Below are 26,242 nucleotides of genomic sequence, written 5' to 3'. Positions count from 1 at the left end.
ATTCAGAGAATTACACTGCTCCATAATCCTGAAGAAATCATTCTTTTTGAACCATTTATTTCTCATTATAAAAATCCACTTCAATCCATAGTTTTCTTTCCAACTTTACAACACGAACCACCTCGTATAGTATTACGATAGAAACGAATTTATAAATAACTCCAACATATTGATAAAACAAATCAAAATTATACAGTGAATTGTAGAATACATGTGAATAATTTACATTAACAAAAATAATAAATAAATCATCAGAAATTCACCAATTAGTACACAATAATGAAACACACTATAACATGAACAAACATAACAGTGAAAGTACATGTAATTGTCACTAATTAGTACAAACTAACGTAATAAAATGTAGAAGTGGCATATATTTATTTATTTAATCCTTAAAAGTTGAAAAACTCCACTGTACTGACATTGCAGCTAAGTGTTAAAAGAAAAAAGGTTTCACCATAAGATGGATACAAAATTTCTAAAAATTTACATATGGTGGTCCACAGTTTGGAATAATATACTGCATTATAGTAATATCCACTGTAGTAAGTAATATCATTATCTACTGGTAAAAAGTATCAATATATTTTTACAGGATTGTAATAATTGTCAACCTTATTAATATCGACGCAAGCAAAGGATAACAAGAAGGTCTGAAAAATAAACCTCACATTTTCACTACGTCGTTAATTTTATCCTGATTGGCGCAATTTTATTCCATCTCTGTTATTTTAATATTTATAACGAACTTTTTTAAGCCCGTTCCAACGTCTGGATCTCTGACAATGGACTTGGATAGCGCCTGAACGAGCCTAATGTCCCGCATTATTTGCTACTTTGGATCGTGGCCATTAATTTACAGAGATTTCCTTCGCGTTTCTGAAGTTTCATCGCGTAACGATCCTCGTTATTCATCCGGTTGCGATTGCACACGCTCGCTCGTTTTCTCCATTTGGCTTCTATCCAGCCACTTTTCAGTCGCGCGCATTGTTCACACGGCTATTTGCAACTTACAATGCAGCCAGAAATGAAACGAAACACGAAGTAATTGTAAGGAATATGATTGATTAAAGTGGAACCGGTAGAAATAGTCTTTATTCCTGCGTTTGATTCCATCAGAAGCGCCGTTTAATTTGAATTCTTCCTCTGAAATATTTAAACACCGCTAATGCTTTTAACGAGAAGAATGGATTATATCAGGGAATGAGATCAGTGAGATATATTTGGAATAATTGGAAATTTGATTATGGAAGATTTGATAATGGAAAATTTAATTCCACGCGAATAAATATTACATTTTTAATTATCGAGGGAAGATATTTAAAGGCATTTAACGCTTAAAAGCTTTAACTTCGATAAATCTGTGATAGCACGGCGTTCTTGAGCCATTGAACTAACATTGTTAGTAATATTTTGCTAGTCACGAGTTATAAATTATCAACACTAGTAAATTCTCTTGAGCATTAACAAGGAATCTCGGTGATAACATAAGTGAGATTACGCGTGTGAATCTAAACAGTCATCTTTGTCAATTTCCACGAAGGAAAAGGTTTGTAATCGTATAATGAGTCTATTAAAATTAAAGTTACAAGGGCATAAACTTATGTGAACAACTATCGATATTGATTAAAAGAAATCAACTTCTTATTCCAAGTACAAGCACAGTTAAGCGTAAACCAATATCGTTGATCAAAGTAATAATGTGCTTGTCTTTTGTCAACAATAAAAATAAACGATAAACTCCAGTTTAATAAATACAATGATTATTATTATGTTTATTATTACAATATTATAATCACAATAATTGTCATTGCAATTATTTATCAAACTGTCAGAACTGCTATGACAGTCTGTGAAAATTTCACGCACGTTTTACATTTATTGCCATCGATACTTCATTGTTTATATGGGACGCTACTGGAGCATAGAAATCCGCTAACACGAGATAATATATCGCAGAAGTATATTGAAAAGAAAATTATTAATAACCTCGCTAGATATGAAAGATACAACTTGGGGTTTCTTATTGAATTCTTTTACGAATACATAAAGTACGTTATTTCTCACTGAAAACCATAAAACTTTCTTCCACCTTTGATAGTTTCCAAGATAGCCTCGACGAAAGTTCGGAGAATAGTTTTAGCCTTTAAACTTACATTATCGCAGTTAAGAAAAAAAATACGTGTCCCTTACTTTTGTCTGCTTTACAAACCTATAAAGTTTTATGAGAATCAACATTGGATAGCGAGTTCTACTTCTCTGCGAGTTTTACTTTATGGAACAACATTGTTCCTATTATCAACTCCGTAGTTTCAACCTTTCCAGATTGAAAATAATCAAACTTTGATTTCTACAGAGTGGACAACAAGATTTATCCAAAATTACGATCAATTTAGTTTTCAATCGAAATGTTATAAGAATACTAATAAGCATTCCGATGTTAAAATACATTTTATTGCAATGAACAGTGAAATGATCGTAGAATAATAAGCTTTTCACAAATGTTATTCCATGTTATTTGTACGCAATGCTTGCGTTAGATTATATAGTTAAATAGATATTTCAATAATTAGTCATTTCAATTCATGTAAAGAAGCAGTGAAAACAAGACGACAAAAGTTATAAAGGATCAATATGGAATATTTATGATTGTTCATATTTCAGTTCATTATGAGAGATCTGAATTTAATAAAACCATTTTAGCCACACAAATCTAACGTAAAATAAGCCAAATAAATCGACGAAAGTAGAGATACGGTATACAGTAAGAAAACTACTTTTGACTTCTTGTCAAGCAACGATTGTCAAACAGGGAAAAATTATCTAAAATTATTCGAGCTGATCTTGACAGGATATTTGAAACAGATCAAAATCGGTAAGGTGTCGCCAAATTATTGTAAATAATTAGCAAATTTTATTTCCTTCGATTATTTAATATCTCGTCGTCAAATCTTTCATTCCGTTTCTTCAGAGTTTTAACACTTTCGAACTACCAAAATAAAAAATTCCAAATCAATCGCTTGGACGATTTCCTGCAAATTCTGTTTTACGTGATTATGTTAATTTCATTTTATGTAATTATATAATCGCACACTTATCGTAAAGACTTTAGCCTGTCGATATTAACAAATAAATAATAAACGATAATAATAATACATATTAAAATCACTAACAAGACAATCCGCGGGATCGCATGTGAAATTCCACTGAAAACCATCACGATCCGAAACACCTACACGTATGTATATTGTTATAAGCCAGTATCGCAAAACCCCAAGCCAAAGAGCGAATATATCATAAACAAACGGGAGAAATTCGGGAGGTCATCAAACTCGAATTCATTGAAACGGGCACGCGAAAAATATCGCGACTCGATTTCCGCGCGTTCGAGCGTCCGTTCGCAAATCTCCGAGCGAAATCACCGGCACGACGGGACAAAGATTCGTTTGCCGAGTTTTCAGAGAGAATTGACGGGAATGCGATTACGATTTCGCTTAATAGCACGGTGTTCCAGTGAAAAACGGGCTGGCGCGCCGCTCCATTCTTCCCACCCGCGGAAATTTATGTACATTCTATTTGCAAACCGCTCCCACCACGTCCCTCCCTATGAAATTGTAAAATTTCTCGCGCGCGGTTCCACGATTCTACGCGATCTTCTTCCCCCTATCTTTCCCTTTTTCTTTCTTCTTTTTTTTCCTTTTTACCCAGTTAAAATCCAGTCGCTGGTCGATAGAAAACGACAGACAAGAAAAGCAGGAAATCTATTAGCCTCGTTAGCTGAGTTTGTCCGTACCACTAACAATATCGCTTGCGATTAACCCGGCACCGGTTCGTGCGTAGCGGCACTAACATCGTTTCGTTGTGCGCGTTATCCGAGCTGCTAACGCGAAAGCAGCGAATAGAAAGATTGTTCCGCGCGCTAGAGATAATACGCGTCGTTCTCGGCGGATAAACTCGACGAGGAAATTCGCTTGTACGAAAAAGAAACGAGCGCGTCGACGATGGAATCGCGGCGAACATAAATCCACGCGCGGAGAAATGACGACGAAGCTTCCTCTGGCTCGTGATCTCGTTTAGCCGACGCGGAAATGACTGACGTTTTCGATTGAAAGGACACGTTTCCACGACGCGGCGGTTGTTTTTTTTATAAAAGAAAACAACCACATGCTCGCGAGAAGGGGAGGGAAAACAGGAATACGAAATGAAAGGATTTTTCTAAACGATGATGATGGTTGGTCAGAAAGGTGAAGAGAAAAATATTGTTGGTATACCTACATATAGTTTGAAGGGAGGATTGAATTGATGGAAATTTGCATAATGTATTTTTTTATAGTATCTTTGATACGCTGTGGTGATAGGATGCTATACCAGTAAAAGTATTCCAAGTTTTTTCCTTCAATTCGAGTTAAGAATAAGATAACGATATCTCTGAAGTAATTTGATTTATTCGTTCGTGTTCGAATAGACAATTTGTATAGCTCAAAACACACGAGCTTCTTGATCCATTTATAGTAACGGTGAATGTTAAAATCTATTTTTTTAAGTGTACAAACTAATGACAATTTATGATTAAATGTACTTCTTTAAACAGTAGCATATCTAAAGAAAATCATATACGAGATTTACAAGTAATAACGCTAACAATATACTAAAATATAACAACATTATTTCTTGCTAGCTTCTAAATTGTTGGAGATATTATAAGAATAGTTGTGAAGAATAGTTGTGAGTGGTTTGACTGAAATTAAAATTTAATTTATTACGGTGCAAGTCTAGTTAGCTATAATTACTCTTTGTAATTTCCAATCGTTCCATCCGTATAAACCAAATATAGCATACATATTTAATTATCAGTAAACGGGCATGTAAATAAATTAATAAACAGAATATATCCACTCCTATTCTGTGTTCGTTACTTGCTGAATTTTTTAGTTTGCTTAAAATCGTACTTATTTCAGAGAAAATTTGTTTATGATTTTAATTATGCAACATGCGTGACAAATACTGAATTCGACGAATATTTTTCAAGAAAGAAAACCATGCACAGGAAATCTTCTATCCACGAAAAGGTATCTTATCAAAAATATTGATTGAGAATATAATTCACCTGTTATCTAATAAACTATTGTAGGAAAAACATAGAATCCTACTTGAGAAGTCAACATATACAGAATTGCCATTTTATCGTATTTCCCTCGACCTGATCAAATAAATCAATTGGCCCAATTGTTAATTTAAATAACACATCTCGAAATACATCCCACGTATTGTATACGGATATTTGAACGATCTTACATAAAGGTAACATACGGTGCAATTGTATTTTCATTAGGAATACGAAGCTTCTAACGTGTGTACAGATAAAGCGGAAATAATTTGAATATACAGATGGAATCTCTTACCAGAGTGTGAATTATTCATTGGATGTATACAGCAGAGATATGGAATAAATTTTGACGAAAATAGATTGTATAATATAAATTGTAGCAAAGAATTGCCAGATTCACGATGAAATTCTTAGATGAACAGCTTGAATGCGCGTAGCTAGATAGAGGGTGGATGAATTATTTTTTAATTATTCATGCGATAGGAAAGATCATCGATTCGTTCGACGCGAATATAAAAATCTTTGAACGATCCTTTTCATCAGTGCCATTTAGACGCCACTCCGTGGAATTGCGAGTGTGCCGTTGAATCTACCGAGGATCGAACTGAAATTTTTTCTTCTGATTAAAAAGAAGTAAGTGAAAGAAATTCGCTGAAATGAGTGATAGTCTCTCGAAAGTTTGATAAAACTTTTTTTATAAGATATTAAACCTATCAGTTTTATCTCTTACACCTTATTTCTATCGCGTTTGAAGTAATCTCTTCTTTTTTCATTGTTTTCTTCGTCATGTTAGTGATAGAGTTAATAATTTAGAATTAATCCTGGTGCTGAACAACATACGTTAAACTAAATTCACGTTACTTGCTTTAAAATAAGGACGCGTTGTCATATCGCATTTGTTTTAGAAGATAAATGATTCAAAGTTGAAATCTGCTCTGTCGCTGCGCATCGGCTGTTGTCTACTTCGCCAGATTTAAATGCGATCTTCTATAAAATTGCCGGAAATGAAGTTAGTTAAACGGATTTCGTAATAGTTGGTTTGTAATTTCCCGTGAAAAAGTTTAGCGACACGGTATTGTGCCACATTAAAATACGTAGCGCGCGCTATGTTAAAATGTTTTCAGTACCTATACTTTAAAGATGGTTACGCCGCAAATTTTGCAATTTCAGCTTCGAAAGAAAAGACTTAAGCAACGGGAACTGGAGAACTCTCACTCGCAAAGAGCTTTAAGGCAACTTCTTCCTTCCATTGTGACCGTACAGTCACGAAAATAAATCGCAGAATGTTGCAAATGTGGGCAATGAAAATAAAAATGATACCAATAGTGTGTTTTGTACTAGAGTAATCGCTAAATATATCACCGAGGAAAGTAGTATATTTCTACGAGTGAAAAACTAAATGTAACTTTGTTTCGGAACCGATAAAGAGAATAAAGTGGTGAGCGGCAAAGCCATAGACTCAGAGGATTAAATAAACTGAATTGTTTATTGAATTTAGATATACGCACGAGACAACCACTCCGCTAGATCAAAAGTCAGCAATAGCTAAAATTAACAACGACTTTTAACAATAAACGAGAATGAAAGCATTAATATGGACGAAGGTTCAGAAAGTTAGAGTTCGGGGAATTCGTGCGTGAGCCGACGACAATGGGCATGTTTAATGCGTATATAAGGGTGTGCATTCGTACATATGTAGAGCCGAATGTCTTTAAGAAGAACGGTCAATGCGTGGTGAGAATGAAATTTTAGACAGTTAGGCAAGCAAAGTTGGTATTTGCAGAATTCAGAGCGTATAGGCGGAATGTTTAATAAAAGTAGAAACAAATATAATAACGCTCGTGTAATAAGATTATACATTGTGTATTTACATCTGAACCTACTCGTATAAAATGTATTCCCAAAACTTGTAATCTCGGCAAATGGAAATCATACAGAAACAAATTGAGGGTTAGGGATGTAACGAAACGACGCTAACTAAATTACAAATTAAGTGTATCTCGTACACACAAAGTACTTCTAAAAGAGGAGCGTAATTAAACAGAAATGAATTACAATCGAAATCGTATACGGGAAAACGGGAATAATCACAGTTTGGTGACGAAGGTTCTCGACAAAGGTAGATCGAAGAAAAAAGAAGAACGACAATGGTATAGATTTGCCCAATTTTTATTTGGAAACCATCCCATGTCGTTCGCGGTAAAAGTTTCTTTTTCGTATGCGGAAAGAGTCTCACGTTCGCGAAGCTGCTTGTTTTTCGTTATTTCGGAAAACGGATCCCCTGGGTAGTCCGCGGCTAGAATTACAACGAAGACTCACCTCTCTTGTCCACCCTGCTCTATTCAAACCTAGCGAAAAAAGCAAGAAATACAAATTCAATTCGTCGAAATTTAGCGCCGGCGTTGCTTGTAATTGCGCACACGTCGTCGCGATATCTCGCTCTTTAAAGCGGTAGAAAACATTTTTCACGACAATGCCGCATTTATTTTTATCATTCGTCGAAGGGAGACGCAAAATATTCGCTTTTCCTCGGAGGCCTTACGAGGGACGATCGCTAAAATATTCTGCAAATAAAGCTTGCCACGATTTGCAGGAGTTTTATCGCTCAGAGGGACCAAAAAGTCGATTTTTATAGTATATTGCACCTTGGAATCTTGAAAATATGCTGCTTCAGGGTTTGCATAAAATTCGATAGATTTTCTACTCTTCTATGAATTATTTCTCTCGCGATATTGTTGATACTAGACGATTATGTTTCGCGTTGCCTCTGTTATCAATAGATTAATGCATCGATAGCGTTGCTCAAATTGTACTATTCGTAAATGTCTATTTCTATTACTTTTACTTATCAACATATTTAAATAATTTTGTTGATCTCTTTAATAGCAAAATAATAACGCGTTATTCCGTTTTATCGAAACGAAGAAATTCTTATAACTCGAACAGTAAGTAACGTTTACTGGAAAAGAAAGAAGTTAAAGAAACTATACATTTGGAACAATGACAACGCGCATAATACACAAAAGGACAAGCTTATAAGCGATATTAACAGGAATAATGGAATCAGAACTAAATTTTCGGACGGAACTGACTCTATCGCACCGCTAAACGTTGAACACTAATTTTCCGAAATCAGATAAAACCAACTTGCACGACTCCAGATCTCAAACTCTCTTGCGTATATATAACCTGTTCGGTAGTTTCCCTATGAATAGCTAACAAGAATTCCACTTCACTTTGAGAATATTCGCGTTTCCCCATTTCCTCCGTTTCACCCTCTTGCCGCGTTCCAAACTCCCTAAAATCAAAATAAAAGAAATAAAGAAAAAAGAAGAAACGTATCACGGGATCTCAAACGTCTTTCCGCTCGATCAAAAATAAACTTCTCAACGGCCACGTGTCTGAGACTCCTTATCAATAATGCAGTGTCCCTATATACGTCACCGCGAAATCGCAGCTGAAACGCGATCGGAATTTCGAATTCTTGAATGTCGAACTTGCGGATCCTCGGGAAGATCCTCGAACGTATAACTGGTAATCCCACTGGATCAGCGAGCACGTTGAAGAATTAATGCGTCTGTTAACGGGGGCTGATACAAGCAGCATTGTTAAAGCCGTCGCAATCGGAGAAAGCGTTACCTCGGCCGAGAGCGAAGGGGACCGCGACGAACGAAAGCATCAGAAATCGAAGGGCGGCTTGGGACACGAGCGGATCAGATAAAATCGGCCAGAAAATAGGGAGGGCAGAGAAAGGGCTTGGCCACGATAAGGCCGTCATAAAAATGTTACGAACGATCGGGGAGACCCGATAGAGGGTCGAAGGTCCGATCTGTGTCCGATAAGGCGCATTCACCTGCTGTGTAGTCGACTGTGAGTAACGTGGCTATGTTTACTTAACTCATTGAAAAATTACGGTCACAGGGGTGGCCCTGTCGGCCCTGCCAGAACGTGTAACGAAGCAATCTCGCGTGATCCGCGCGAACGTGGAACACGTCGAAACACCGCTCGATAATCTGAAATGCGAGAACTCGTGGATCCGAGCAAGTTTACGCTCGACGTTCCGCGAGTTCTCGTTGATTTATCGGATCGTACATGCGTATGTATTTCATCAGGAAGCACGGAGGAGGATAAGAGGCGAATTAACGCGACGTCCCGACGCAATCGATCGAACGCAACGGCACGAATATCCGATCGAATATCGTCGATAGGTGAGTAGTATCTACGACAAGTTATCGAGTATCAGAGCGTGTACCCGGTAGCGAGAACTCAGCTGGAAGTTTCCTGTATGCATAATCAGGCTACGTTTTCGTAGTCGATCGCTTGCCCGCTGCCGAGGCAGAAAGTTATTCCGCTTCTTGACACGTTTGCCATGCACGGTTATTTGTAAGCCAAGCCCGGCTACGTGTTCTCGTGTTTCCGTTCTCTGCATATGATCTCAGTTCTACTATATACGGACCGAATAAACCGTCCGAATATTCCGATCGTGAAAATGTTCCGCCGTCTCGAGACTACTCGCGAAAATCGGTGCATCGGATTTACGGATTAACATCGGACGAACGGTTCGTTACGAACGTTTTACGGGGTGGTTAACTGAAGTTGAACATTAATAAAACGACATCGGCGAAATTGCCAGCGAATGGGATATTGGTAGTATAAGTAGAGAAGTACGTTCGTTGTTTCGACGCTGTTTATTGCTGTTTCGTTGCTTATCGCTCGAATACGTACACTCGATTTTACGCTGATCTTCATTCTTTCATTCCCGAGTTAATTCGTAGTCACAAATACATGCCAATTTATCTGTAATTTTCCTGCCTATGATTCGTACAAAGTTGTTAACGTATAAAAATATAAGAATATTTAAAAATAGAACGAAGATTTCTGAATCTGTAATTCCTGGATTAATCTCTGATAAAAGTCAAGGATTAATTAACTTGTATTTCTCCTATTTCCGTTCTTTCCTCTTCCTCCGCTGTTTTGGTTTCATTAAGATCATTATCTCTTAATCGTTATTTGGACACTTATATCTATAAATATTTACAAACTTGAGTTAATACTATATATGTGTCTATTTTTATCTTTTTTTTTTCGCTTCACTACTACCGTAAATATTAGTTCGATATATTATTTTCCATTTTATATAAAATACTTACAGCTATTTATTGAATTAATTCAATCTTTTAGAAACGTGGTCCATTAGTATGTCAATTTCCCTTATTAGCAATAGTATGCCACTCCTGCAATATTATGGTACTTGCATGATATGAATCGATATTCCGTTACAAGCTTCGCAAGATGTAATTAATGTAGCATACTTTTTCCTCCCTTTCGAAAATTCATATTTAAAATAATAAATCGATGATGCAATATAACACGAGGTTACTACGTTGTCAGACTTCGCCTATATTCACCTACGAAATTTTTGTCAGCATTAATTTTTTTTCTAAAAGCAACATGACACGTGGTAATAACATTTTCGCGAAAATACGAATAAGTAGACTGAAATATCAATGACAAGTAATTTATCTTACACTTTATAGTTTACTCACATAATACTTCCTTGAAGCATTCTACGACTATAAATGTATTAACTTCCTGTATTTCGTCGTACGATGTTATACAGCAATTAAGATCTTAGAATAAAGATTAGCAGCTCCAAAAACACACGCTCAACTTAAGAAGGAAAAGGCAGAAACACGGTTAAATCGTGGTTCTATGTATACACCTCGCAAATGTTATGTTCGTTTGATACATTGCCTAGCATAATAACAAATACATCCAAAGTATAAGCCATAAAAAGTAGAATACGTTTCTCTTTTATAGAGTTTTTTTAATGAGATCTAGCAAGAAATTGAATTATGCTGCAGTGAACATTTAACTGGATATTATTTATGAAAGCTTGAACTACGTTGCGCACCATTTTCAATTACGTTATAAATTAACGCTTCCTTGTTTCGCACGTTCTTTTTGCGAAGGTAGAAAAGTTGAGAGAACTTTCGTTCCACTAATGTAATATTATTGATAGAATTTATTATTCGCGTGGCAGCATTTTAAACTGAAAGTAGTTCACGATTTAATTTTCCAGGAAACATTGTGCCTCTTCCGTTGGGAGAAGCGAAAGCGTCGATAACATTTACAGGGCGAATATTACTCAATTATTTAACAGTTGAACAAAAATTCTGTCGTAAATTACGTAACTTCACTAGCTCTTCTCTGATGAAAACATAGTGTCAGATTGATTGATATATGAAGATGAAATAGGACCATTACATATCCCAAGAAGAAAATACAAAATTATACCTTATATTAGAACTATCAATTTTAGGATCTATATCGATTGAACATTTTTATTCCTGTTAATTAATATCTACTACAATACCCAGAAGCCTCAAAACCTTCTTCTAATACTCTGTACATTTGCTTAACAAACGAATTAACTTTTCGATACTGTATCTACGTAGCAAACATCATTTTAATATTCCACAATTACGAACGCTCAAAGTTCAACTTCATTCTACGCTAATCCCTTAATGAGAAATAACACAAACGTACACTAACCCATTCTAACTACTCACGGCTGCGGTGAATCTTCGCATCAAATTAATTACTCTTGCGTAACCAAGCATTCATTCGGGCTAAGCACCAAAATCCCGATCTAAAACTATGCACACATCAACGCATCTCGTTGGAGCAGCACGTAATCCAGTGACAAAGCTTCTTCGCCTGACTTTTTTTTCCTCTCCCGAAATCCTTTTCAAACTTCGATCTAAATCGAGCCACAGACACATTTGTTCCCGTAGCCAGACTAACGCAGCAGCCACAGGCTGATCGAGAGAACATTAAATTTCTCGGGTGTACAAGGCGGAAAAGACGGAGTCGCTAGCTGTCGATGTGGTCGAGCAGCAGGGAAAGAGGATTGAATTTAACTTCCCCTCCTCTCTGGAGTGCCACTGGCAAAGGGGTGGTTTCGAGGTCGAGGGCTGTCGACCGACCTCGACCGATCGATATAGCTACAGGTGTCCGAAACCCTATTCGTTCTGGACTCTCGTCGGAGGAAAAAAAGACCTGAGCACGGTGTCCACCGCTAGTTTCCATCACAATACACCATAGCAAAGCATCGTTACTTTAATCCGTTTTACTATGTAAGTTTTTCTTGCTCGAGGATAAATTATGTTTTCCTACGGCGCTACTAGACCAGACACGCACATGAACACGCACAAGGCGTGTAGGTATGTACATGGAGTGTCGTGCTTTGCGGCAAGGCTTCTTCGATCGATCTAGTTACAGGTGTTCGAAAGTACGTTCTCCGCTTGTCGCCGGAATATCTCAAACGACCTGCCTCGAGCGACATTGCAAAGCCCACGTCGCTATCTTCCTTTGTCGCTGTTTTTAGCGTTGTTTTTAGACTCCCGAGAAACTAAAGTATCGCACGCTACCGCTCGAGTGTGTCTGGATAGAGATATTTAGATATCTTTTACAGGATACGATCTAAATTACACAATTCTAAACAAACAGTCTACAATGACGTGGAAAATGTTGGCCGAATATATCGCACGAGTAGACAGCAGGCGATTACTTCTGTAGAAATAAATCCAAAATGTAAAATACAATTTTTTCCATCCGTGAGTTAGTTTTTAGGAAAATCATCTTCCAAGTGGATACAGCGTCACGATTAATATATGATAAGGTTTTAAAATAAAGAATTTTAATTTCGTATGACGTATCTCTTTAATTCCAGAATAACATAGTAAAGACCGCTATCGTTAATTCGTAGATTTAACGTTGTATCATACTGCCATATGTATACCATACTAGGATAAGTTGGAATATAAAGTAGCATAAGTAATCGATGTGATAAAATATCAATGTTAACCGGAAACCATCCTAAGCCGAAAGCCAAGGATTATAATGATGAATAAATGAAAATAATAAGTAACGTTCACATATATTGTTAACGCAAGTCGGTCAAAATCTCCATACACTTGTGAACGTGTGTAGTATAACTAGGATATTGATAAAACGAAGAAGTACAATCCGTACCACAAATCTATCAAACTGTCCAGATGCTTATGAGCAATAGCGTATGTCGCTCAGAAATGGATCAGCGATGGAGATGGACGGTTTTGCTGATCGGTCGCGAAGCTCGTTTAAACTTCTCGTATATTTGAAATAATGGATGGTTCGGTACATAAATTTTAATAGCAATTGCACCGACGAGTTTCCATTGGTGGTTTCAGGCGGAGATTTATGCTACGAAGCACTCGCGCCGGTTCATTCTTCAACGCTGCAACCTTCGGCGGTCTGAATTTATCTTGCCACTTTGTAACTGCGACTGCTCTCTGCTCTCTCGTACACCTCTGACAATTCTGGCTTTGTATAAGTCTGACTTTGACTTTCTACGACTCTAAATGGTCTTTATCGTATCACGAAACTCTCCGTTTGTAAGAGCGATGCCGACATCCTGAAATTCTCTCGGATATCCGTGTTCTCTCACGTAATTCGTCGTCGCCAAGTGGAACTTAGTATTCGTATTTTCTAGACCCACTCCTGTTACTAGTTTAATCCTACTACGTTCTTGAAGTCGATCTCGATTCGTTGTATTCTTTTTAATATCGAAAACGTACTTCTGAAAAGTTTGAGCAAGAATCGTTAATGATAAATGTCAATTCTTGTGTTTCAATTTCGTATTGAACATGTAAAAGTATTTATAGAAGTAAGAGCAAGATCGGAAAATAAAGATTCAAGGGTGGTAACAGGATCAAATGCAAATGCGTGCTTGTGCTTCGGCTTTTCTTTGCTTCGCGTATTACGTGAATTCTGTATACTTTTTACACCTTCTCTTCTTGCATTTTGCACAAGCGTGCAGTTATCTTTCAACGACAGAAACATGTAAATGTTTCAGGAACGAGTGAATTAATAATAACCACGTTTCCAGAAAATGTGAAATTATTTCATGCTCTCGACTTCTATAAGACAAAGTATTTAATTACATTTTTCGTTTCTCGTGTTCGTCACACCACGAATTGCACTTTTACCTTCATCGAGCATTGTTTTTTCCGCCAATGGATGATGCTTGAAAACGTTCAAAACCCGGACGGTCTTTTTTGTTTTGCCAATCAATGCGGTGCGCATCGGGTTTCAGATATTTCATGAACTTTATGCTCGAGTTGCAATAGTCTCATCGCGATAAAGAGAGACGTACACAGACGATGGCGAAACATAGACTGAACCGTTCTAAGGTTTTCTATCGCTCAATGTTGCGTGTGTCAGAAAAGCCGATATAGATCAACTTGTCGATAAGTTGAAAATACTGAGCACAAATATTTCGTTTCGTATCTAACATTGTGTAACGCGAAATTCAGGTGTACTTACCAATTATTCGGTATAAACTGTTGATAACGATAGCGAAGTAGTCATATCTATTAATAGCAATAATAAAAAGCAGCTAGTAATAAAAAGCAAAAACCTATTAATTTACTTCGCTGTACAGCGAAAAATGATTGCCAAATGCTCGCAACATTTTTTTAAATAGACATAGGAATAGGCGTGATGTCTATTCTTTTGCACAATTTTGCAGACAATTCGCTTATATTCGATGTGAGAATAAAATTCATTAAAGATAGAGGAAAATTGTGAAAGCAGAGTAAACGAGGAAAATGCGATTATACAACGAATCTTAAATCATTATCGAGAACATTGCATTCTTCTATGATTATAGAGCTTGCAATTATACTCAACCTATTGCTAATCGAATGTAATTGTTCAAATGTCAAAGTTCAAGAAATGTTTCTTTGAAACGAAGTTCTTTCTGATCCTTTAAGACTTGTTGCGTCATCCAAGAAGCACAGAACAAGGAAATATATATATAGATATATATATAGAATATTAAAAGAAATTTACAGAACGCTTATTAGCTTTATTGCATCAAAGAGAGTACGCTTTGGAGTCTTTTGATCAGCGAATACGGAACATGAAATTTAATTAAGAAGTACCAGCTATTTCGCAAAACTGGTACATATTACGGGACTATTAGAAAACGAACCCCATGTTATTTGTTTATAGAAAAAGTAAATAATCGTTTTTATATTCGCTATAAGTAGACTGCGAATTTTTATGCAAATTCGTATTTTTATTAATATAATTAAAAGAACGAAACCTAAGCACAGATTAATTCCACCTACTTAATTTTTGTACTTTACATGCGTTACATACACTTGTAAGCCTTCGAATTTCCTATAAATACATAAAACTCCGCTAAACTAAGTCTACTCTTTACGAGCATTTAGTTTAATTGGATCTTTCGTTTTGTTTCGCCCCTATCCATGATATTAGATCGACTACGCGAGATATAGTAGGTATCATTCACAACAGGGCGCCTAATTATCCTCTTTGTTATTAGCGGTATGAAAGGAACCCCTGATGAAACTCGAATGGTGTCATAAAGAAAATGAGATATAAAGATAACTTTTTGCTAAGAATACTTTTTTCCCAGAGTATCATATATTTAACGAAGGCTAATCGTGCGTAGTATTTTTCAACCGATGATACTTTTCATTGCGCGAAATCAAAGCCTTCTTTCTTTAACAATTAGACACCCTTGCCTCTTCGTTATGAATGTCACCGTAGAAAGTAATATTCAAAGAGAACCAGTAACAATCAATATAACAGTAAAACGGCACCGATACCGCAGCCAAAGTACCGCCGATAAATTTATTTCAATAAAATGGGAAGCGGCGATATAAAGATCATCCGCACATTTTCATTGCAGGCAAGCATATCGACGTCGTGGAAAGTTTCGTCTAAGGAACATTAAAGGGCCCGGGGATATTCGATGCAGCGAATACACGAAAACGCATAATGGCTCCTTTGATACCATCAAGAGCTCTCTACTTTTACGTCGATCTGACTGAGCGAAACGCCGTGGCTTCTGCTTACCTTCCTTTACGCAACTCTCCCTTCGCTCCTACTATGTGACTTATGATCAAGAAAAGACGCATATATACATGTATGTATGTATGTATGTATATATATATATATATATATGTATGTATATATACATGTATATATATATATAGGTTTTCAAGGCGGCGAAGAGATGTGTTTTCACGACGGCCACGAAAGCAGCGCAAGAGGCGAACAGACACAGTAAAAGAGATTTAACGGCGCGCGCGTGGACTCCTAATAAAATGGCACTTGTTACTCAGACGGAGGAGGTCTGTTAGTGGTTTTACACAGAATCTGATCGAATAATATGTACAAGAGGACTTGGAGCGATTCCTTTATAAAAATAAGAAGAAAACATAGGATAACATTATTTCGTAGGATACTTTGATTTTAAGAAAACCGCTGAATGTTTTAGGTAATTAGGTAATTAATTAATTCATTAATTTTTTCTCTGCTATTCACGGCTTTACATTCATATGATGGAGGTTCGTGTTTAGATAAGCCGATTCAACCGGTAGAACTGCATTTAATCGGGCAGGAACTAAAATTTCGTGCACTTGGCTACTTAAACGATCTCGTCGTAAATCTCAAGTTGTGCTTGTGTTTGTGGCATTAAGTAATACGTAATTAGGTAATACACAGAACGAAGTGTACCGTGAACGATATTCACGGGTTGTATTCTTTTCTGTCCGTTTGAATATAGAATTCTTCTCTTCTTTGCAGTGACGAAAATTTCTATGAATACTTTCTAGCTATGTTTCAAACGTTTCGTTCGCCATCGAAAAACCGCACAGAGGCGGTCACGGATTTTTAACATAAAGGGTAATCTCTCTCTCTACCGCCATACCACGAGTTCGCTTTTTTATTTTTCATTAATACGCTCGTTCGTTTCTTTCCTTTTGCGCTACACGCTGGAGTACGAAGATACGCATGATATACCGTATGCGGGAAGATTATCGATGTCGAAATTGCTATTCCGGCACGGTGCGGTTACCGCGCGTCCAAAAAACGGACATTTGTATAGGCTTTAATTTCCACAATTCATCCGACCGCAAGGAAAAAGTAGAACATCGATTGGTGTAATTCCGTAATAAGAAAGCCACGTGCATCATTGAAAACGTAATTACAGTTCAATTTGCCCCGATCGCGAACGCATTAAAGACCAATACGGCGAACATAAACACGAAAAATCCATCGGTCGAGTCTTGGTAAACGTCGAGCACGCGAAACTTCTGCAACCTTCGTGGAACTGAACGCGTTCTAAAAAAAACGAAACTTTCTTCGAACGAAACGAGAAAACGAGCCAAGATTTTCCAGCGATTTTTTCCCTTCTTGTACCAGTCTTCTAAAAAGTTCACTCGTGACGTGTCGTTTCAAAATTAAAACTGGTCGTCTCGCGTGGCTGCGAGAAACTTTCTCGAGAAAGAATCGACACAATTGCAACGCGCGGCTGTTTGTTTTCCTGCAGTCGTTAGCTTCGGTGAGCATCCTCTTTGCTGTTCTTCGCAGCCTAATTTCCAACGAATCCGAAACTGATGTTCAAACCGGAGGAAACTGGGTCAACCGATCATCATGTTCGCGTTCATATTCCGGAGAAATAGGAAACGCAAGCGCGTTTTTCTATCGACCACCGTATCCTTCAGTGGCCGAGAAAGAGAGAAGATCCTCGAGCAGCTTTTCCGATCGAGTAATCACTCGGCGAAATTGTTGTTCTGCCGTCGACAACCGATCACGATAACAGCCGGTGCTGATTTGTATCGTAATATCGATACGCGGCCAGTTACGTTGTTGCGTTGCTTCCTGCAATCATTTCAAACGTCGTGTGCACGCAGATGACGGTGTATCGACTCGTTAATTGACTATCATTGGGAGAAACTGAATTGAAGTATAGTATAGCGATAATTAGATAATTAGAAACTTCATTATTACGGACGTTTATTATAGGATATTCAGTTAATTTAGTTACACGGACGTTTGAATGCTCGAATAATTATTTAAAAGAAATTAAAGAAATAACTCATCCTGTATACGTTAGCATAATTATATGAACGACCTATCGTTATATCAATCTTCATTGAAAGATTCTTTTTTATTCAGATGTCTGAACGTTCTGTTATCCGAACAATATATATTTCCTTTGTTGCTATAATATGAAAACGTATTATATGCGTTATTATATTATTATATGCGTTAATGCCGTTTATAAAATGGCATGAAGAAGAAAACGTGTAATAGATACTAACAGTTAAAACGGAACGAGAGATACTTCAAAAGCTAGAAAACGGCCACAGTGTTGCAAAAGTCGTAAAAATGTACGTAAACCTATTGTTGAAGGCATTCCCTCTTCGAAGCATTTACGGTATTAGGAAAAGATCATTTAAGTGATTTAAGCCACAAATAGGATACAATTCAAAGCAACTTAATACGTGTTTATCCGATTTAATAGAAAAATTGTTCCTTGCTATCGTTTGTAACGATATTACTCCCGATAACAAATAATTAGTTTCTTTATGTAAAAATACCCTAATCCGAACGATCATGTCCCTCTATCGACTCCGATATCGGAGGTTTCACTACATAAAGAATAATAATCCGATGGAATATCAAACTTATGCTAACTACTCATCGATTGACATTTACAAGAGAGATTAGATTATACCATGCCGATGATCAAAGGTCTTAAAAAAATAGGTGAGAAAATAAAAGTTTAGTAGTATGAAAAACAGATTGATTAAACAGATCGATATAATTAAACGATATCATCGGATTTTACATCGCTTGCTTCACGATATAATATCACGCTAATGCTTATACAATTTGTACAAGTATAGACTATAATTCACTATCGAGCTTAACAGGAATAAACTTGCGATATCGTAAATAGTGCTCATAAACAAGCGTAAGATCAGCATTTCGAAATCAAAGCTTACAGGATTTCAAGGTCGAGCAATTCCTCGTGTAGCAAGCTGCAAGATCTCTCAGTTCATTCTGTTTATTATTACTATTATCCTGAAAGTAGTAGTAAGTAGAAGTAATACTACATGAACCGTGAAACAAGAGGGGCGAGACACGTCAGGGGAAGATACGGAACAGAACGAGAGAAAATGGATGAGAGAGGATGTTCAGCAGATCGCGTGGCCGCCACCAAGGAACTAGGCCAACCGATGACCTTCCTGCAATAAGTAAGTAAGGTGATACACACCACTGTGGGAAATTATAACGGCAATTCCCCAAGAAGCTCGTTGAAATATTCATGAAGAATCGTTAACGAGAAAGAAAGCCGATTGGTCGTTAACCCTGGAAAATTATACAATACAAGTCGAAAAATTATACAATACAAGTCGCAAAGTATGTATGTATGAATGCATGCATGCATGCATGTATGTATGTATGTATGTATGTATGTATGCATGTATGTATGTATTTATGCATGTATTTATGCATGTATGTATACACGTATGACAGCGATTTCTATTGGATTAAAAATATGTATGTTTAGTAGAATGGATACTGTACGAAAAAATAAAAGCCTTACGTTAAAAAAGAAAAATTCGTTGCATATGTTTCAGATGAACCGATTTTGCGTTCGAATAACCATTCGCAGTGGAACGTGAAATGGAACGTGAACGATAAATGTATTCACGATATAAAGTGCAACATACATAGTATCCCGCGAAACAGAATATTTCAAAGAAACAGCAATATTTCACACATGATTTTATGAAACATTACCTCGAGAGTTTCGATTATTCGAACGCTTTATTTCGTTCTCTTGATTCCCCTTCTACTAGATATAGTCGGCGAATGCGAAACTTCTACAAACATTGGAAGATATTTCTTGAACTGAACCATGTTCATTGTAGCGGTCAATAAAAAACGTGTAATAAATTATTAATAAATTATCGAAGGCTCTTTTATCGCTCTAAAAATGATGAACAGTTTCAAACAAATCCTTATTTCCGTGTTGTGAATTTTCGAACGTGCATCTGTAAATTTCTCGGTTATCGGATTGCCCCGCAATCCAATACGTATATCTTGCGAAATATTTTCTGAATGAACTTGGAGTGGGCGAAATAAAATATCGGACACGAATATTTTCAATCGTACACGCTGTAATGTGCTGTATTATTCGGTTGGAACAATTGACAGACGTTCCATGTTTTCTAATCCTCGAATAGCAATGACTGAATCAGTTTCTATGTAGATATTTCGCTTCTACCCTCTCTGAATTACTAGATATGTGTCGTAATCTATTAATAAAAATTCATTACTGGAAATAGTCTTTTCGATTTGTCTTTGATACTATTGACAATTTCCAGATTCTTTGGTAAAATAATTCTGATATTACGTGAACACTGTAACATATTATAAAAATAGGATTCTTAGATTTTAGCTTCATCGAAACACCAGAATCATTCGACGATACAGTCCTTATCGGAAATAATGGATACAATAACAAATGCACAGTTTATTAAACCAATCGTTAGTTTCCCAGTATCGCAAAACCCTTTGGAAAGAAAATCAACCATACAACGTACATCGAAGAAAACAAGTAGTTGAATAGCAGAGTGATATCGGATATCAGAAACTATGGATCGGATACTACTGATATTACCGATGTACTGACGTTTTCTCGGACGTCTGTTGACTCTGTTGTGTCTACCAACGGAATCGAAATCGGAATCGTTTTCCAAAAGGACAGTATTCTCATTGAGAAACCTCTGGCCGAAACATGATTCACTGTGGCTCTCGTTAATATCAGTCCTCTCGGAGAATAATTTGAATATTTCGATAATGCCAATTAAATAGCTAAAAATATATATACGTAAACAAAATTAATCTCCCAATGAAACACTTTTATTTATAACGAATTTAAACGAGAGATTTTTTTTTCGTTTCGTACACGTAGTTGGTAGTGTAGTAATTTCGTTGCGATTTCTCTCGTCCGACCGACGAACACACTTGATACCAAAGGTGATACCATAGCCAGTGCTAAAATGTCATGATATCAATGCGTTAAGATGTCAATATGTCAACTGCATCGACATTGTCACGCGCTTTCAAGTTTATACGTGGAACGGGCGTTCGAGAGCAATACTGTAACTTGCGTTAATTTACGAAAATGAGAAAATGTCAATCTGTCATCACGTCAAGGTATTACATTATCGGACATTAAAGTCTAGCTTTAAATCGTTTTAAAAATCCGACCAATCGCCGTGGAAGCTTGACGTGTATCGGAACTAAGTAATTGTAGCCCAATTTGTGAAAAAGCTTTTCAAGATATTTACGAGACTCGAACAGAATTATGCGTCGGAGTATCCCGATTATCTCGCAAAATCACGTTAACGATACAAGTTAATTCTACTGTATGAACTATGCTTCTTTTTGTTATCCTTTTAAAGATCACGAGATTCCCAGAGGCGTTCCTTTCAAGTGCTCGCGAAGTTAAAAGTAAAAAATTTTAATATTTTACCAACAACGAGAACGAATACCTTGATTTTATAAAATGAAAATTCGTTACCTGTAATTTGAATTTCATTCGCTTATAGGCAAAAGGCTAAATATGTAGATTTAATCGAATTAAGGAAAGCTAGGAATTCACATTACCTCGGGCAACTATTTACCATAATAAAATACACTAACCACACTGACGAACGATTGGATTAAAATTTGAAATATATAAATATATGGATAATTTATACGCTGTAAAGGGTTAACGAACAATCTTTAATTTCTGTTTGACAAATCCAATTCGAATTTAGAAAAGTTGGATAAATACATGAATCTACATCGTGTTCGGATACAATTAAAGAACTCAAGAAAAAGTTGGAACACATGACAAGATCTTTAATTCGAAAATGCCATACATAAAGTCAAGCTGTAACGAAAATCTCTGTAACGTTTTCAAACTTTAAATACTCATTATTATACGCATTCGTAAAGGCTTGGAAATTCATTCTGAAATCCTTTAAATAAATATGGATCTTATAACATCGTTTCCCGTACTTCTTTCGTTTCTAAAGAAAGATACACTTGCACCACTTTACCATCGAGTCTCTCAACTGCGTCCGTCTTATCCGTTTATTTTTATAATTTATCCATTTTGTTTTACCCTTGACAAAGCATAACCGATATATTTCCCCTCTTTCGCAAACATTTTCTTTCGCCGTAAAGCATACTCTGCTGCGCGTAGCCTTCGGCCCGTTTCACAAGTTGGCGAACAAAAATATTTGTCCGGCGTTTAGACGTTTATCATAAACGTTCGTTCACGATCCGCGACACGAGCGACTTGAAAACGTAACAGTAATATGAGTTTGACGAAACGCGTGTAAAATATACCTTGCAATTTACCAGGGCTTGAGCAAACGCTCCTTTGCTCCGATTTCCACCTGGATAGATAAAATGGGGAGAACACAAGCATGGAACGAATCGTACGATAAATTTCCGCGGCAACGTTAATTCTTCACGGAGGATCGTAACGACTTGGCGCAGAAACTAAGAATTACACGAGAGTATCGCGCGATTCGGCCAAATCGAGCTCCTCGTCCCTTCTTTACCAATCTATTTACCCTCTGTAATATCTTAAATCTTGCGAAATAGTTGCTCCATTAATTAAAGCCTCCCAAGGGTAACAGGCATGGAAAATCATGTGACCCGACGTGTTCCGTAGAAAGTTCAAAGAAAAGCCTACGCGGCCGGTCAAATGTCAAGCTACCGATCACTGAGCAAGCTAAAAATATACTTCAGCCAGCTAAAAAATAAAATACGAGAGATCCTATTCAGGTCCTCCCACGCGAGAACCTGGACTCGAGGTACGGGATGGATTCCGAAGAAGCTCACGAACGATCTGTCCGCCGCACAGAATCGCGATATTGCCGGGAAGATGTGAGAAAGAGAAGTGAGAAGGAGGGCGGGGGTAGAGGGTCGTAAGTTTCTTGGCGGAGCTAGTATTCCTCATGCGAGAGAGACGGAAAGGAAAAGGCGAGAGGAAAGGGACGTCGTCCACAGGCAACCGTGTTATTAAAGAAGGGTGAGATGGGTCGAGGTGCGAATACGTACGAGATTCCTTGCTTCCTTTCGGCGTACTGTCCTCGATACTAAACGATCTTGGAAGAATCGCTCGGAACAATAGAAACGTTCACGGTTTACGTCGCGATTCCCGACGAAAGAAACGACCAAGGTGTAGAAGGAACGAGCCCGGAAGCGTGTACACTCGCGAACTAAGGAGCAAAGGCGAGCAAATTCCGCGAAATACAAAGGAAACCATGCGACTGAGCGTTTGCTTTGCTTCCGAGCGAAACTCCGGGCACGGATTAATTTGCGTTTTCGAGATTGTAAAGTCCAAGTTACTCAGCAACTCCGTTACATATCCGCTGCGCCGTCGCGACATAGAAAACGACCAGTCTCGGCACGAGTGACCGACTAATCTCTTACGCCAACCACATTTCCATCCTACTTTTCAACGGCTCGTTAACCGTACGCTTCGAGAATGAAGAAGAAAAGAACAAAGACCTGAACTGGATCGCTTGACTCGGTTCTTTCAACCACTTGAAGCATGCGTTTTAACGCGTAAACACAGTGTTCGACGATTGCGTAATTGCAGGATTTTCTTTATACACGATTGTTCTTTGTTAATATCCTTTCAATAGGTATAGTTACGAGCATCGAAGTTACGTATAAAAAGAATATCCATTTTAATAGTTTGATACAATAGACCGAGAGGCAAAGAGGTGGATTATTATGATCGATGAGATAAGCAAGTAAAATTAGTTGTTTGTCCGAAACGACACGATGCATGATGTATCATTGCTGAAATAGAAAAAGAGTAAACTTGTAATTCCATCAAACTTAAAGAACATTGTAACTGATTCTTAGATTCCACATGAACTTTTCCAAATAAAATTTCCAATGGTTATTTTCTTAATCTACATGCAATATCTTAATTTATATAACGCAATTATTCTTGTTCAACGTTGCTCTTAGCTATTTTTCAAATTTCATTTAGAAACACGTTTATATCTTAAATTCGTAATAACATTAATACTGTCCGTGACTAAATTCTCATGTTTATTCGTGGAATTGTCCAGATCATTTATTTCCTTCATAGTAGATGTTTCGCAGTTCGCTTTGCGAATTTCAGAAATAATTAGATTGTACTATATAAGCTTTCTTCGATGTTCTTCGTTATTTTCACGAATGCATCAAACTTTCATAACACTTCGGTTAATCTTAGCTTCTTAATCACTCGTCCACTTATTCGATTATAGAGTTCTCTCACACACATAGCCAAATTTAGCAAATGTAAAAATAATTCGCACTTATTCGAGAATTGTTCGCCTCGGAAGATCATAAATAGAATAATGGAATAATCACGATAAAAATCACAAAAAGATATTCACTTTTATCACGATTAACTGTTAAAATGTGAACTACAAACGTGTTTATAGGTATAGGAAAAATACACAATCAATGGGGAATATAGCTACCAACTTTTAATAAGAAATGTAATTACAGGAGGACTGAAAATTGACAAAATTGTCATGAATTCGCGATTTGACAAACAGATCGATCGATAGATAACATCGTAAGCGCTTGCAGAAGCATTGCGTCGAAAATCGAAATTGGATCGAGTATAAATCCCTTCGGAAAATTCGAACGAAAAACTTAATCTTAACATAACCCGATCCGCCGTAAACTTTTGTACGTGACGATAAGATGTAGGAAAATTGCCATCAAGAAACCTAGCAAACCTTCAGCGCGCGAACGCAGCACGCGATTTCGTCGACGATAAAATCGAAGAAAATCCGTGGGGAAAATTGCCGCGACGTTCGTTAATTAATTAATCCATGTAACTTCTCGCGTGTTCCTCCGATGAAAAAATACATGGCAACATTTGGAAAATAGAAGGTAAAATTATGTAATTCGAGGAATTACAATGAAATATAATTTTTTAATGAGTTGATATTAATTGATAATAAAAAGCTTCCTTCCGGTGCTATACGTTCACTTTCTGATACTTTATTAGGTAAAATTGAAAGTACAATTAGAGCACATTGAAATGAAAATATGGGTATGACAGAAATATGTGAAACTGATAGATAGAAAAGTAATTACAGTTATTTCGCTAATATTGCCTTCATATTTATATATATAATTATTTTTAAGAAACGATCTAGAAATTTACAATGTTATAAATTATAATAACATTATTATTTCAAAGAAAATAGTAGTATTTGTTTATTGCCTATATCGATCGATTATTATTTCTCCGCTAAAACTGAATGAGATACGACGACGTAAATTTTGCCTTGGTAGAAACATAAGTACCGCTTTTTAACAAAACAAGTGTTTAATTCTTAACAAATTATCTGAATAAACGAATTCAGATGATAAAAAAGAATCATATGCGGTCTTTAATAATTCTTCGGTTTCATAAAACAAGAGATGAATGTGGGTCAACGAAAAATATATACCACCAAAACGATAGATCGCGTATACATGTGTGTTCATGTTGCTATAGATTATCTTTATTTTACATACGTACTAAAAGTGTACGTACATTCAGGAATAATTTCTTTTTAACAACATATTCACTACGCTTACGTACTCGTTCCGATGTTTTAACCAATATTGTATAATAATTATATAACACTTTTTATATATTAAAAAGCATATCCGTATACATCGTGAAATTTTCATTACTATCGGATTTTGAATCCAAAAAATACTCTAGTTTGCTAAAAGTATAATTGTGCAATTTGTCGAGTATCACTTATCAAACGAAAAATTGTTTGAAACCACGTAAATACTTTAAGAGAACATCATCGGATACGCTTCTGTCGAAATCAGCGGATACTTACAACTAGTACATTTAAAATGAGAATAAATAAGTTGTACTTACAAAATAAAGTTGACGCTCGTTAATCGTTTGTATTATGAAACAACAGAACTAAACTATGCTACGTTTTAAAGATCTTATAGCAAAACCATTTTTATAAAAATTAAATTAAACACTAACGAATATCCAATTTATGATTACGAGTATACTTCGTTAGCTATTTCAAATGAACTAGAAATCGGGAAACATACGTTTCATTTAGCGATATTACGAACATTAAATGCTGTCAAACAAAATGTACAGAAAGCCCGTATCTGCGAGCTGGATTGTTAATTTATTCGATTGTGTTTGCT

General features: G+C 36.6%; 1 protein-coding gene across 10 annotated transcripts in view; it reads right to left on the bottom strand.

The window, feature by feature from the left end:
- The window catches only part of LOC117238027 (regulating synaptic membrane exocytosis protein 1), a 145,720-nt gene that overhangs the window by 118,038 nt on the left and 1,440 nt on the right, over nt 1–26,242 (bottom strand). The gene's annotated exons all lie outside the window — the stretch shown is intronic.

This window comes from Bombus vosnesenskii, unplaced genomic scaffold, assembly GCF_011952255.1.
Source record: "Bombus vosnesenskii isolate JDL3184/JDL3185 unplaced genomic scaffold, Bvos_JDL3184-5_v1.1 scf7180000013264, whole genome shotgun sequence".
Classification (NCBI taxonomy): domain Eukaryota; kingdom Metazoa; phylum Arthropoda; class Insecta; order Hymenoptera; family Apidae; genus Bombus; species Bombus vosnesenskii.
The sequence above is the reverse complement of the archived record's forward strand: the minus strand, read 5'-3'. Positions and strand labels throughout refer to the sequence as shown.